The sequence below is a fragment of the Corylus avellana genome, chromosome ca7 (assembly GCF_901000735.1).
Source record: "Corylus avellana chromosome ca7, CavTom2PMs-1.0".
Classification (NCBI taxonomy): Eukaryota; Viridiplantae; Streptophyta; class Magnoliopsida; order Fagales; family Betulaceae; genus Corylus; species Corylus avellana.
The window spans coordinates 13945708-13958956 of NC_081547.1; the positions used below are offsets into that span (position 1 = coordinate 13945708).

Consider the following 13249-nt stretch of genomic DNA (forward strand, 5'->3'; position numbering starts at 1 on the left):
ATTTTAATTTTAATTTATTTATTTATTTTATTTTATTTTTTATTACTTGGGATGGAGGCATTTTGGAAGGAAAAAAAAAAAAAAAAAAGTCAGAATGATCGAATTGCAACAATTTGAAAGTTTAGGGGGGGGGGTAAAGTGTCATTTTTTAAACATTGAGATTAAAAGTGCAAATTTGTGAATAGTTCAGGGGTAAAATATATTTTCCCCTTATAATTTTCTTAAAATTGTAGGGAGGTGGTAGGAGGTGTGAGGGGAGGCGTTGATATCCAAGGATCAGGTTGGTACAACTACAAATCATAAAGACTAAATAAGTATATTTTCTTTTATTTAAAATGTGAAAATGAACATCAAGGATTAGCAAATAAATAAAATGAACGCTTTGAATTAGCCATAGATCTTGGTCATAAACAGTAACCTACTTATAATAATTAGGGAAATCAAGTAACCTTCTCCATGTGTTTTTTTGTTATTTTGACTTTAAGACTTGAGTTTTCAATTTGATATATTTAGAATCAGAGTAGGCTCATTCTAAATTCGAGACATCTTAAAGTTTTTAACAAATAGATAATAGAAATAGGTACAAAATTACTATTATGCCCGGTGAGGTGGCTCATGGTTGCCCCCAAACTCGGGGTGGGCTCGCATCCATCCCCTAGTTGAGGGGTTGGCTTACAACTATACCCATTGGAAATAAATCCTTTCTAGTTGAATTCAACTGGAGAGGAGCCGGTCCCTTCTAAATGAATGGCAGAATTATCAAAAAAATTATAAAATAACAATTCTACCCTTCTAAATGAAGGGACCGGCTTCTCTCCAGTTGAATTCAACTGGAGAGGATCCTTCTCCATACCCATCGACCTCTGTGCTGATTTTTTTTGTTTTAAATGTTTTATTAAAAACGATATAATTGTATTTTTCACATCTATTTATGTTACTTATTTGATAGATAACCTAACAGAACTTTCAAATTTAGAATGTAACTGTACTCAAGTCTTAAATCTATCAAATTAAAAATTGAGGTTTTAAATCCAAAATGGGGAAAAACACGCATGATTGGTGACCTAATTTCTCTAATCAAGATGATTGTTAACCTTTTGAAGAGGAAGGGTAGGGAAGAAGGCGATGCCACAATCATATATGATATATCCCACATGAAGCCACCAAAAAGTATGAATTGTCTACTCCTATTTGTTAAGTTACAGTTTTGGATGATTAAGGCAAGCTTAATCAGCCACCAATTGCGCTGAACTTCTAGATTCTCAGACCTATAAATTATAGATTAATGATTCAGGTTAGGGGTGTCAACTTGGTTCGATTTTCCGGTTTTTGGCTAAAACTGGGACCGGAACCGGGGTACCTCGGTTCTTGGTTTTGGGAAACCGAAACCGGGGTCCCGGTTATCGGCCAGTTCTGGTTACCGGCCAGTTATCTGGACCGGGTTGATAATGCTGGTGCCAACGATTTCTTCCCTCTCCTTTTCTATTTCTTTCCCTCAAGAATTGCATCCCCTTCAAATCGTTCTAGAATACCCAGAAAATTAAACACCCATTTAATTACAACCCACTTTCCCAGCAACCAAACATAGAACACCACTTCAAATTGACCATGCACCCCAAAGATTTGCTTTTGATTCCTTCTTGGCACTTCTGACTGGAACACAAAGTCGCTCAAGTACTTGGAGGCTGCGAGGGGATCAGAGGCCATAATGAGGTTGGGATCCAGCAGGTACATTCTCGTGGCCAGCCATGGGTGGCATGAGGAGAGAAAATGTGAGGCCACTGTGAGGAGGATTAAACCAAAGAGAAAGCTTCAAGAGAATTGGGGGAAAGAAAAAGCAATGTGAGGAAGAGAAGAGTAGCTGCGAAAATATCTGAGGAATAAGGACACGTGTAGACAAAGGCATGGTGAAGTGAGATAGCTGGCAAGCATTATCAAAGTGTTGCTTGACAGCTATATAATACAGCATCGTTTTGGGTTGAAATGTGGCTCATTTGGGGGGTGTTTTATATATAAAAAAATTAAAAAATATTATTATATACTCACATAGAGTAATGATCTACGCTACGCGGCGTGCGTGAACAGTAACGCACGCCGCTGACGTGGCTGCTGACGTGGCACATGCCACGTCGTAGCCTCTGGTTTAAAAAAAATAAAAATAAAAATTTCAAAACCAAGCTTCAAAACCAATCCCGCGATACCCATATTTCATTTCCCCCCATTTTCTTCCCAAACCCATTTTCTCCCCCCAACCGGCACATTGGTTCTCCCCCACCGGCGCCGGCGTGACTCCTCCCTCCCACCGTGCGTCTCCCCACCGTCACCGCCGCCAACGAACCCGTCTATCAGCTCCCGCCGGTTCTAGTTCTCCCCCACGAGACTTTTCTTCCCAAACCCCTTTTCTTGTGGCAACGAACCTGTCTTTCGGGTGTTTCACATTTTGACAAAAAAAAAAATTCCTTTGGAGTTTAGCTGGGCTGTTCGTGATGTGAGGGTGGTGAGCTCCACTAGCGGGGCGATGCAGGCGTCCCCGAAGACGTCGCTGCAGAGCTGGATGAAACAGATAAGGCGAGGATTCATAAAACTATACATGGATTTTTGTTTGTATGTTTTTCTCTGCACAAAACATGAATTTATAGCCCAGCTTCTCTCTGCACCCAACACCACAATCTTTGGGTTTTCCATTTTTTGTGTGTTTTTAGCTCAAATCTCTGTTTTAGTAATGAACTCTAGTCTCTTGCCTGCTATGCACACCTTGTGTTCGGCAAAATGCCTAACCGACATTTTTGAGATATGAATTTCAATTTATGTTTTAAAATGCTCTTGCTAAATACCTATGTGTTTAGTGGTGCAGGGGACTTAGCCGGATTTGTTATTCTGGTTAATATTTGGAGGGTTTTTCTTCTACTAATGCTATCCCTAGCCATTAGTATAGCTTGAGCCACTGTTTTCAACTTTCCATCTGATCCCATAGGCTGGTGTTAAGGTTTAAACTCTGAGATTCCTTTTCCCCAAAAGCCAAATTTGCTAATGCTTCAAATTGACTTTATGGTCTTAGAAACTAATTGTAGAGCTGATGTTGTAAACTGTCCTCTTATTAGAGCTTGAATGGTATGTAAGGAAAGCCCCTGTTTTTTTCAACGACTTAGACGTCAGTTTTAATCCATGGCCAAAGAGTTCCCTGCTTCTTGCTTTGTGGCCTGTATAGTAGAGTAAACTAAAGTAGATTCACATGGTATCCTTTCCTCAATCAAATTACATGCTGAGTATTTTCACTCAATACCTTGTGCTATTTTGCTTTCTTGGAGACATGATTGTCAATCCCTCTTGCTAACACAAAAACTTCATGACTATTGAGAATGGTTTTGGGTTTAGTAATATTTGATTTTGTTGTTTCTATGTGATTATAAGAATGCTGTTTTTTTTTTATTATGCGACTAAATTTGTTGTTGTCCTAAACTGTGAAAAAACTGAAAAATCCCTAGACTGTTGATGGTTGGAGATGATGTAATCACTGTATTTTTGGGTTATGACATTACCATTGAAATTTATAGACCATAGGATGAATCCATCAGAAAAATTCTTCAATTCTTGATGAAGATGGCAGATTTGGTGTAAATACTGAAAACCTGCAGATGAAAATTAGCAACAAGAAATCAAGATAGAAAGAAATAAAAGCAAGATGATATAAAATGGACGAGGTCAAAAGTTAAAGAGAACAATCTTGTGGCAAACTGAACAAAATCTAAAAGACTCAGTTGACCACATTGAATCAATGTCATCTAACTATTTATCTCAAGTCACATCTCTAAATGATGTATTTCAAACACTTCCTACTTCACGTCCCTTTTCCTTAGTCCATATAAAACTCTTCCCTATTTGCTAGACATCTCATTTTTCTTGAAGAAATATGTCTTGCTGCCTATCTCTGGAATTTTTATGAATTGTTTTATTCTATAGTTTAGAACATTGGTCTTGTAAATGGAAGAAGTTAGAACAAGTGTGCAGAACCATTGTGTATTTTACTGGTAATTCTTTGCAACACATAAATATGAACAAATGCATAATATTCACTGTACTTTTTATATTTTCTTTCCAGGTTCCGTCATATATATCTCGATCTTTGGCTGGCAGCTATGACAATGAAGCTGTAGCTATATTTGCTTGATCTTTACTTTTTACCTCTATATAAAGGTTAGTTTTTGTTAGAATATTCCTATCTAAAAACTTCAATTTTTGAAAACTAGTTACAAAGTTAGATTTTTTGTGAATTTTTTTTTAAAAGTTTTGTACTTCTATCTGCAACTTAAGAAAAGCTGTTACTGCACTTGCAGCCTATTATGCTATCTTGTCTATGACCTCATAAAAAGACTAGGAGCTTTGTAGGTTTCTCTGCTGGAAGAGCCAAGAGGACTAGAGGAGAGCAAAATGGAACAAAAATATTATTTGGGGGGACAAATATAATATTTTAGAGGGACAAACTTGAAAAAACCATATACGTTGGGGGAAATTTTAAAAACTTTGGGGGGACATTCGTCCCCCCAAAGCAACAAGTTCGCCCATGAATTTTACTAATAAAAGAAAAGGCCAAGGTGGAGTCTCTAAATTCTAGTGCTTTGATCAGAAGAAAGGATTTTCGCTGGTTTCAAACACAAGCCCATGCAGCCTACCAAAAAAATTAAAACTTAATAATTTTGCTTGAAACATCAACAATGTTTAGAAGGCAGCTGTTTTGACACAGTGGTATCAAAGCAGTTGGAAGAACCTGAAGAAGAAAGTGAATGAGTGGAAGAAAGAGAATGAAAAGCCTGACTAACAAAGAACCGGTCACAGAACTAAGATTGACTTGTTACAGAATTAAACAAAAACAGAAATTAAGACTATTCCAATGGGTTTTTGCGATAACTACATGCTTAGAAAAATAAAAAAAATCTTGAACAAGTGAGTAAAGGAGAAAGGTGGAAGAATAAAGGTAAATCATTGGATTTAAATATATGTTGTTTGTGCAGAAAGTTTTATTGAAAAGATGCATACTTGGTGAGACCCATTCAAAGAATCTTCTAGTTTGTGTTCTCAAGAAATTAGGACTAAAAATCTAATAAGATGTAACAAAAATGGTGGAGGTGGGGAAAGCGGTAGAGTGGTTTGGTGGTGCTTGATGTAATGTGGCAGAGGTGGTCGACACTGGTCAAATATATGATTTGTAAAAGTTCACGAACATAATTTAAAGTAAGAATAATTTTTAAAATCACAAAATCTGATAATCAGGATTGCCAAAATCCCTTCTTTTGTTAATGCATAATGGATTTGGTGAATGAAAAGAGAATGAGATTTTTTATTTTGGGGGCTTTGTTTAATTGGTTTGGTGTTAATTTTCAGTATTTGATATATTTAAAACGTAAATCAACATGTACTTGGGTTCTTGTATTCTGATTTTTTATTTTTTTATTTTTATTTATTCATAATCTATGTTTGTGACGGAAAGCATGGTGATGATGCTTTACTTATTTTGATTTTCCTTGTTGACGCCTTTAATCAAATTTATTTTTGGTTTCGACATTTTGCATAATCAGTTTGTTTGCGTCCTATAGGAGAGCTACAATGGAAGGATTGGCACTTTGGTTGGCACTATTGCTCCTTTAGTGTCAGATTCAATACCCTTTTTATAGGCTTGGATACATTTTCATGAGTGGCTTATAATTTGCTTGGAGAAGCTCATTATTTTGTCTCTAAACGGGTTGAAATAATTCTTTGTTATTTTCTTAAAATCTTAGTGAGTATGTTATAACTTGATTGATGAAGGTTGCTACTTTTCTTACATGTTTATACAAATACTTTTCTGTTTTGGAATATTCTGTGTAGATTATAATTTACTTGAAGAAGTGAAGAGGGTTGCAGAATCTGCGGAATGCTCATTTTAAGTCATTGTGTCGCCTTAACAACCACAAATTATAATAATGTTTTTTTAGATAGTTTCTGACTTTAGTGAGGGGTTATTATTCTTGTTTGTTATGCAAATCCTTGATATTGCAAAATTCAGATTTAGGAGGGCATGCTTGTGTATTCTTTGGAATTCTGTTAGGAATCCTGTATTTGTGTGATCTGCTGTGTCAATGTTTATGATTTCAACTGCCAGAAGTAATTGTATTTCATAGTATGGGCTTTTTAATCTTTTTAGATAAAACTACATCTTTGACCAGCTTTTGTTGTATTGCGTAACTGTATTAAGTCGAAGAGATAGAGCAAGTAGTGTGTGGCTTGATCTAGTGTTTTTTTTTTCCTATGATTTTAGTTAAGCAAGACTACTATGCACTGGATGATTTACTTCATTAATTGACAGTGTTTAGAGTTGTCGTGTTGATATGATTATGCATTAGAAGGGGGGATGTTAGATTGCAAATTGAGTTTCTCATCTTAGTTACTTCTTAAATCCTCATAGGGGAATCCATTCACTGAAGCCATGGTTGGCTTGGTTGTGATAAAGCTTTTAATTTTGGCTGGCCTTTAGTTTTACTGAACCATTTTCGTTTCGTGGATTTTCTTTTTTAACGTTCTACTTTACATATTTTTATTATTGAGGATGCTAAGTTCTTGAATGATGCTTCTATTATTGTAGGTTTTCTCCACGACAGTTGACAACCAAACTCAGGTGAGGATCAAGGTACTACAGGGCGAGCGTGGAATGGCTGATGACAACAAGCTTCTTGGAGAGTTTGAGCTGTTGGCATTCCGCCTTTTCATATAGCCTAGAAGCAAAGTTTTCTTTTTAATCGAAAGTAGTTTCATTGTGTAATACTCTTTGTATATATGTGTATGTGATTGGGGTAAATGTTTTGTATTAGTACCTAGACTAGTCTTTTGTATTAAGAAAAGTTCTAGCTAGTGAATTTTTTTACTTGTGGCATCTCAACAGAATATTGTCAAAAGTCCTACTGTCAAATTCAAGTACACGATATATTGTCAAAATTACAATTTAGGTTTTGCTTTGGAAATACATTGAATATGGGTAGGCATTACTGTGTTTGAAATGTATCCAACAAGTGAGTTGTGCTTCAGTTTCTAGGAAGCAAGAGCTCCTGGAGCGTGAATTTACTTGATGAAACCTTCTTCTCATTCCACAATCTTTCCATCACCCAATATGTATTGACAGTATTGTGCTAAGAGACTGCCTTCTAGTCATGTTAAGTCATGAAAATTAAAATTTCTGCATGCATACAAGAAAAAATCTACTTTCTTTGTGCAACATGAACTCATAATTGAGATCGAAAAATCACCCCTTTTTCCCTTTAAAGAAATGCATACTATTTTCATAAAATAATATACTATTTATGGCCAATAAACTTTAGAATTCTGATCCTATGCAAAAATTTTGGTCATATTGTTTCTAATTTACCCTCAACAACTCTTGGAAGACGATTGTATATTCTTCTCAAAATAAGCAATTACATCAAAGAGGGGTGAACGGATTCTTTCACTAACAAACAACGATACAATCAAATTTAAGTGAAAAATTAAAAGAGCAACAATAGTCCCTCCTTGTATGGCCACACTCTGAATTGCTTCAACATCTCGGTATGCCTCCTGATCATACACATCAAACAATTAGAGATCAATGCTCACACAAATGTAATTTTTGCTATTTGATAATGCAGACATAATCTATTCATATGTACAAGCTAATTAAAAAACACCAACTAGCACAACACTAGAGTCTCAATTCATCTTTAGTATCATTATGCAAAATATACATAAGCATTACAAACATGCATAGATTCTGCAAAAACAAACTTAGAAATATTACGTCTGAACACCACATAAGTCGGGATTTGGCCCCAATTCAGTCGTATGGTACCCACTAGAAACATTTTCATCTAGGCTCCAAAAAAAAAAAACTTATTTCTAAGAAACATCACAGAGACATTCATCATCATATTGAGAAATGCAAACAAATGCAATAATATCTATATATAACCGTCTTAGTTGATAGAGTAACCAAAGAAGGTACACTAGAAAAATCTAATACAATACCTTGTTTGGCCAACCTGCAAACAAATTTGCATCCATACATGTCAAACCAATAAAACACTAAAACACTTTATTTCCTTACTGGGGGGGTAAGGAAATAAATTCAAGGGGCTACCTTTGATTTTGATCAAAAGTAAACAATTATGATGGACTGTACATGACACACCACATTTCTATTGAATCAAGTATCATATTTAGAAGTGCTGCATGTTTTAGTAAGCATTAACAATACACAAACGTTCAAAATTTTCTACCATCTTTTTTTGTTTTGTTTTTGTTTGTGTATTCTTTAATGATTTTGAGCATCCAAAGCAAGGTACAATGAAGTAAACCATCACTAACCCCAAACAAAACATAGTTCTAATACCAGGTAGCTTTACGGAAACTATCTCAACAAAAGAAAAGTCAAGTCCACTTGCAACTGCACGGGCTAAAAATATTAAAATCAAAGCACAATACTAATCTGTTTGATCTTTTCCCTTATTATTTTTTAAGGAGACAGCTTATTTTTAGAAGTAAATACAACACGACAAAGATCTAAAAGAGCATACTAGAATTCAACAAAAACTAGCCTTTAAACAAGAGCAAACCTGAAAGAAATAACATTTTTGCAAACAAAAATAAATATGGTGAACAGAGAGAATGACTCAAATAGCATTAGGGTGAGCCGCTTACCATGTAAAAGTATGCTATGGCATTCAAAGTGGCATAGAAGAGGGATCCCGTATTCAGTGTCTTGAAGAACATATTTGTAGTCAGCAACAATCCCTGTAGAAACTCCAACAAAACATCAGTGGGAAAACATTAACCAGCCAAGTATACCCTACCATTTTTATAAAAAAAAAAAACTTTTTTTTTTTTTTTGTTTTTCTGTAAAACAAATCAGAATGCCAAAACTATTAATTGGAAAACTATGCCTTATTATTTTTTTTAAAGAGACAGCTTCTTTTTAGAAGTAAATACAACGCCACAAAAATCTAAAAGAGCATACTGGAATTTAACAAAAACTAACCTTTATATAGAGGTAAAAAGTAAAGATCAAGCAAATATAGCTACAGCTTCATTGTCATAGCTGCCAGCCAAAGATCGAGATATATATGACGGAACCTGGAAAGAAAATATAAAAAGTACAGTGAATATTATGCATTTGTTCATATTTATGTGTTGCAAAGAATTACCAGTAAAATACACAATGGTTCTGCACACTGGTTCTAACTTCTTCCATTTACAAGACCAATGTTCTAAACTATAGAATAAAACAATTCATAAAAATTCCAGAGATAGGCAGCAAGACATATTTCTTCAAGAAAAATGAGATGTCTAGCAAATAGGGAAGAGTTTTATATGGACTAAGGAAAAGGGACGTGAAGTAGGAAGTGTTTGAAATACATCATTTAGAGATGTGACTTGAGATAAATTGTTAGATGACATTGATTCAATGTGGTCAACTGAGTCTTTTAGATTTTGTTCAGTTTGCCACAAGATTGTTCTCTTTAACTTTTGACCTCGTCCATTTTATATCATCTTGCTTTTATTTCTTTCTATCTTGATTTCTTGTTGCTAATTTTCATCTGCAGGTTTTCAGTATTTACACCAAATCTGCCATCTTCATCAAGAATTGAAGAATTTTTCTGATGGATTCATCCTATGGTCTATAAATTTCAATGGTAATGTCATAACCCAAAAATACAGTGATTACATCATCTCCAACCATCAACAGTCTAGGGATTTTTCAGTTTTTTCACAGTTTAGGACAACAACAAATTTAGTCGCATAATAAAAAAAAAACAGCATTCTTATAATCACATAGAAACAACAAAATCAAATATTACTAAACCCAAAACCATTCTCAATAGTCATGAAGTTTTTGTGTTAGCAAGAGGGATTGACAATCATGTCTCCAAGAAAGCAAAATAGCACAAGGTATTGAGTGAAAATACTCAGCATGTAATTTGATTGAGGAAAGGATACCATGTGAATCTACTTTAATTTACTCTACTATACAGGCCACAAAGCAAGAAGCAGGGAACTCTTTGGCCATGGATTAAAACTGACGTCTAAGTCGTTGAAAAAAACAGGGGCTTTCCTTACATACCATTCAAGCTCTAATAAGAGGACAGTTTACAACATCAGCTCTACAATTAGTTTCTAAGACCATAAAGTCAATTTGAAGCATTAGCAAATTTGGCTTTTGGGGAAAAGGAATCTCAGAGTTTAAACCTTAACACCAGCCTATGGGATCAGATGGAAAGTTGAAAACAGTGGCTCAAGCTATACTAATGGCTAGGGATAGCATTAGTAGAAGAAAAACCCTCCAAATATTAACCAGAATAACAAATCCGGCTAAGTCCCCTGCACCACTAAACACATAGGTATTTAGCAAGAGCATTTTAAAACATAAATTGAAATTCATATCTCAAAAATGTCGGTTAGGCATTTTGCCGAACACAAGGTGTGCATAGCAGGCAAGAGACTAGAGTTCATTACTAAAACAGAGATTTGAGCTAAAAACACACAAAAAATGGAAAACCCAAAGATTGTGGTGTTGGGTGCAGAGAGAAGCTGGGCTATAAATTCATGTTTTGTGCAGAGAAAAACATACAAACAAAAATCCATGTATAGTTTTATGAATCCTCGCCTTATCTGTTTCATCCAGCTCTGCAGCGACGTCTTCGGGGACGCCTGCGTCGCCCCGCTAGTGGAGCTCACCACCCTCACATCACGAACAGCCCAGCTAAACTCCAAAGGAATTTTTTTTTTTGTCAAAATGTGAAACACCCGAAAGACAGGTTCGTTGCCACAAGAAAAGGGGTTTGGGAAGAAAAGTCTCGTGGGGGAGAACTAGAACCGGCGGGAGCTGATAGACGGGTTCGTTGGCGGCGGTGACGGTGGGGAGACGCACGGTGGGAGGGAGGAGTCACGCCGGCGCCGGTGGGGGAGAACCAATGTGCCGGTTGGGGGGAGAAAATGGGTTTGGGAAGAAAATGGGGGGAAATGAAATATGGGTATCGCGGGATTGGTTTTGAAGCTTGGTTTTGAAATTTTTTTTTTTTTTTTTTTTTTAAACCAGAGGCTACGACGTGGCATGTGCCACGTCAGCAGCCACGTCAGCGGCGTGCGTTACTGTTCACGCACGCCGCGTAGCGTAGATCATTACTCCATTATTAGAGGATAAAAGGGGAATTCAGGTTTGAAATTTGTTAATTTTATTAATTTAGTCGTAGGAGTAGAATGTCATTTAGCGAACAAGTGGATGACTTCGGCCGCCGATGTTGACCAAATTCTCCCCGTGGCTGCAACGTGTAAGCATCCTAGCAATTGCCTGGAAACAGACCCACGCCGACTCCAATAGACCACCACAAAAAGATATTTGACCAAATTATAAAAATAAAAAGAAAAAAAGAAAAAGATGATTCTACAAAAAGTTGATTATGTGGTCAATTGGCCTCGTGCCTAATTGAAATTAATTTAGATTATTCACATGTGATGATTGTTTTGTGTAATTGCTTAGGTAGGTAATTGAGTCTCACCTTATCACCTTATCACCTTTTATATATATATATATATATATATAATGGACAAAAATTAGCTATAAACAAATTTAATAAAATTATGTGTGTTTTTAAAGCAAGTGAAAAATAAGAGACACGTGTTGCTTTATTAAATTGGTTTGTATAATTAGCCACATGTTAAACCACCACTTATATATCCAGGCTAATTTGTGTCTTGAATGGATAAAAAATTTCTACAAATTGGTTTACAAGAAATTTCTTACAAATTAGTCTTTGAGAGTAATATGTGTCTTTAGCATGTGAGAAACACATATTTTTTTTAACGGCTGCTTCGTATATGTTTTTTTAATAGTATTAATAAGAAAATATGTGTTTCTCACTTGCTTAAAGAGCACGTGACATTCCTAAACGCTGATTTGTAAGAATATTTTACAAACCAGTTTGTAGGAAGTTTTTATCTTGCTTGAACCCACTTCAACCTACCACCATTTAGTTTACCACTTAGATCCTATGTTAATTAGCATTTGATGTTAAAATGGAGGGAAATCTCTTGTGTGCGCCACGAGGGATTTTTTATTCATTTCATTGCCAAATACTAACCGAAATTTTTTATTTTAGACAAATCTTTATAAGGTTGGAGTTTCGAACTAGTAAGTTCCGCTTCATAAGAAATTATTTCTAATTGATTAAACTACGTACCTGATAGTTGGTGGAGCTCAAGTGTCACATTTTTAAAGTTTAGTGATCAAAGTGGCAAATGGATGGTAGCTTAGAAAAGTAAAGTATATTTTTTCCTAAATAAATTGTTCATATATTATTTTTGAATTCAAACTCATCCCTTCCATACTTGGAAACTTCCTTCAACTCTGATCAACCCTTCCTTCAACTCTGATCAACCCAAATCCCAACACATTCAAAGTTTCAGAGTTATTTATTCTGGCAATGTATGACATACTCCATCACGTGATAAAATAAAATTAAAAATATATATATATATATATATATATATATATATATATATATATATATATATATATAAGAAGAAAGCTGAAGAGAAGAGAGACCTTAAATGAATAAATGGGAGAGAGATGTTTGGACCACATTCCATTGATGTTGCCTTCTGCAATTGACAAAATGAATATATATAAATAAAAATCAATAAATAAAAAGGTCACTGTTATTAGATTTTGCCAGGAAGGTGGTAGGCAAATGTGATAGGGAAGTTTTTGGACGTGGGGTGATTGATGGATCATATATCTAAGAGGATAGAAAATGGGCAATTAAATAATATTACAGAAGAAATGAAAGGGACAAGCACCAAACACAACTTCTAAAAAGTGTGATATTCTGGTAGACAATAAACTGTGGGGTCTAGAGATGATGTTCCATGTAAATCATAAATGAAGCAGCAGCCATCAACTTTGACTAAAGTTGTTGATGCCAATTGTTATAAGAAACTAATCACCAACCAATTCCAGCAGAGTAGTTAAAAGACTCGTTTTTCATCTTTGGCAGACGCTTCAAAATGACACAAGTAAAGAATGCAATAAATAATTTGTTGGAGTTTGTATTTAAAATGTAATAGTTAAAAAAAAAAAAGAAGCATTTTGAGTAGCTAAAATAGCTAGCGTCGTTGGAGATGCTTTATAAATCTATATTTAGACATTTCATAATAGTTATTAGAGCATCTCCATCTTCGAATGGTTCATAAT

The 13249-nt window shown here is 35.1% G+C and overlaps 2 long non-coding RNA genes and 1 pseudogene across 2 annotated transcripts; 1 reads left to right on the forward strand and 2 right to left on the reverse strand.

Moving 5' to 3' along the window:
• LOC132187895 (uncharacterized) overlaps positions 1 to 1734 on the reverse strand; it is a 5381-nt pseudogene extending 3647 nt beyond the window's left edge.
• A 2366-nt stretch (positions 1735 to 4100) lies between these two features.
• LOC132186128 (uncharacterized) lies at positions 4101 to 6982 on the forward strand. Its single transcript, XR_009440711.1, has 2 exons — positions 4101 to 4194; positions 6617 to 6982. It is a non-coding gene; the product is annotated as an uncharacterized LOC132186128 (long non-coding RNA).
• A 319-nt stretch (positions 6983 to 7301) lies between these two features.
• Positions 7302 to 9132, reverse strand: LOC132187524 (uncharacterized). Its single transcript, XR_009440834.1, has 3 exons — positions 9038 to 9132; positions 8701 to 8793; positions 7302 to 7581 (listed from the first exon to the last, which is right to left on the reverse strand). It is a non-coding gene; the product is annotated as an uncharacterized LOC132187524 (long non-coding RNA).
• Between the last annotated feature and the right edge of the window lie 4117 nt (positions 9133 to 13249).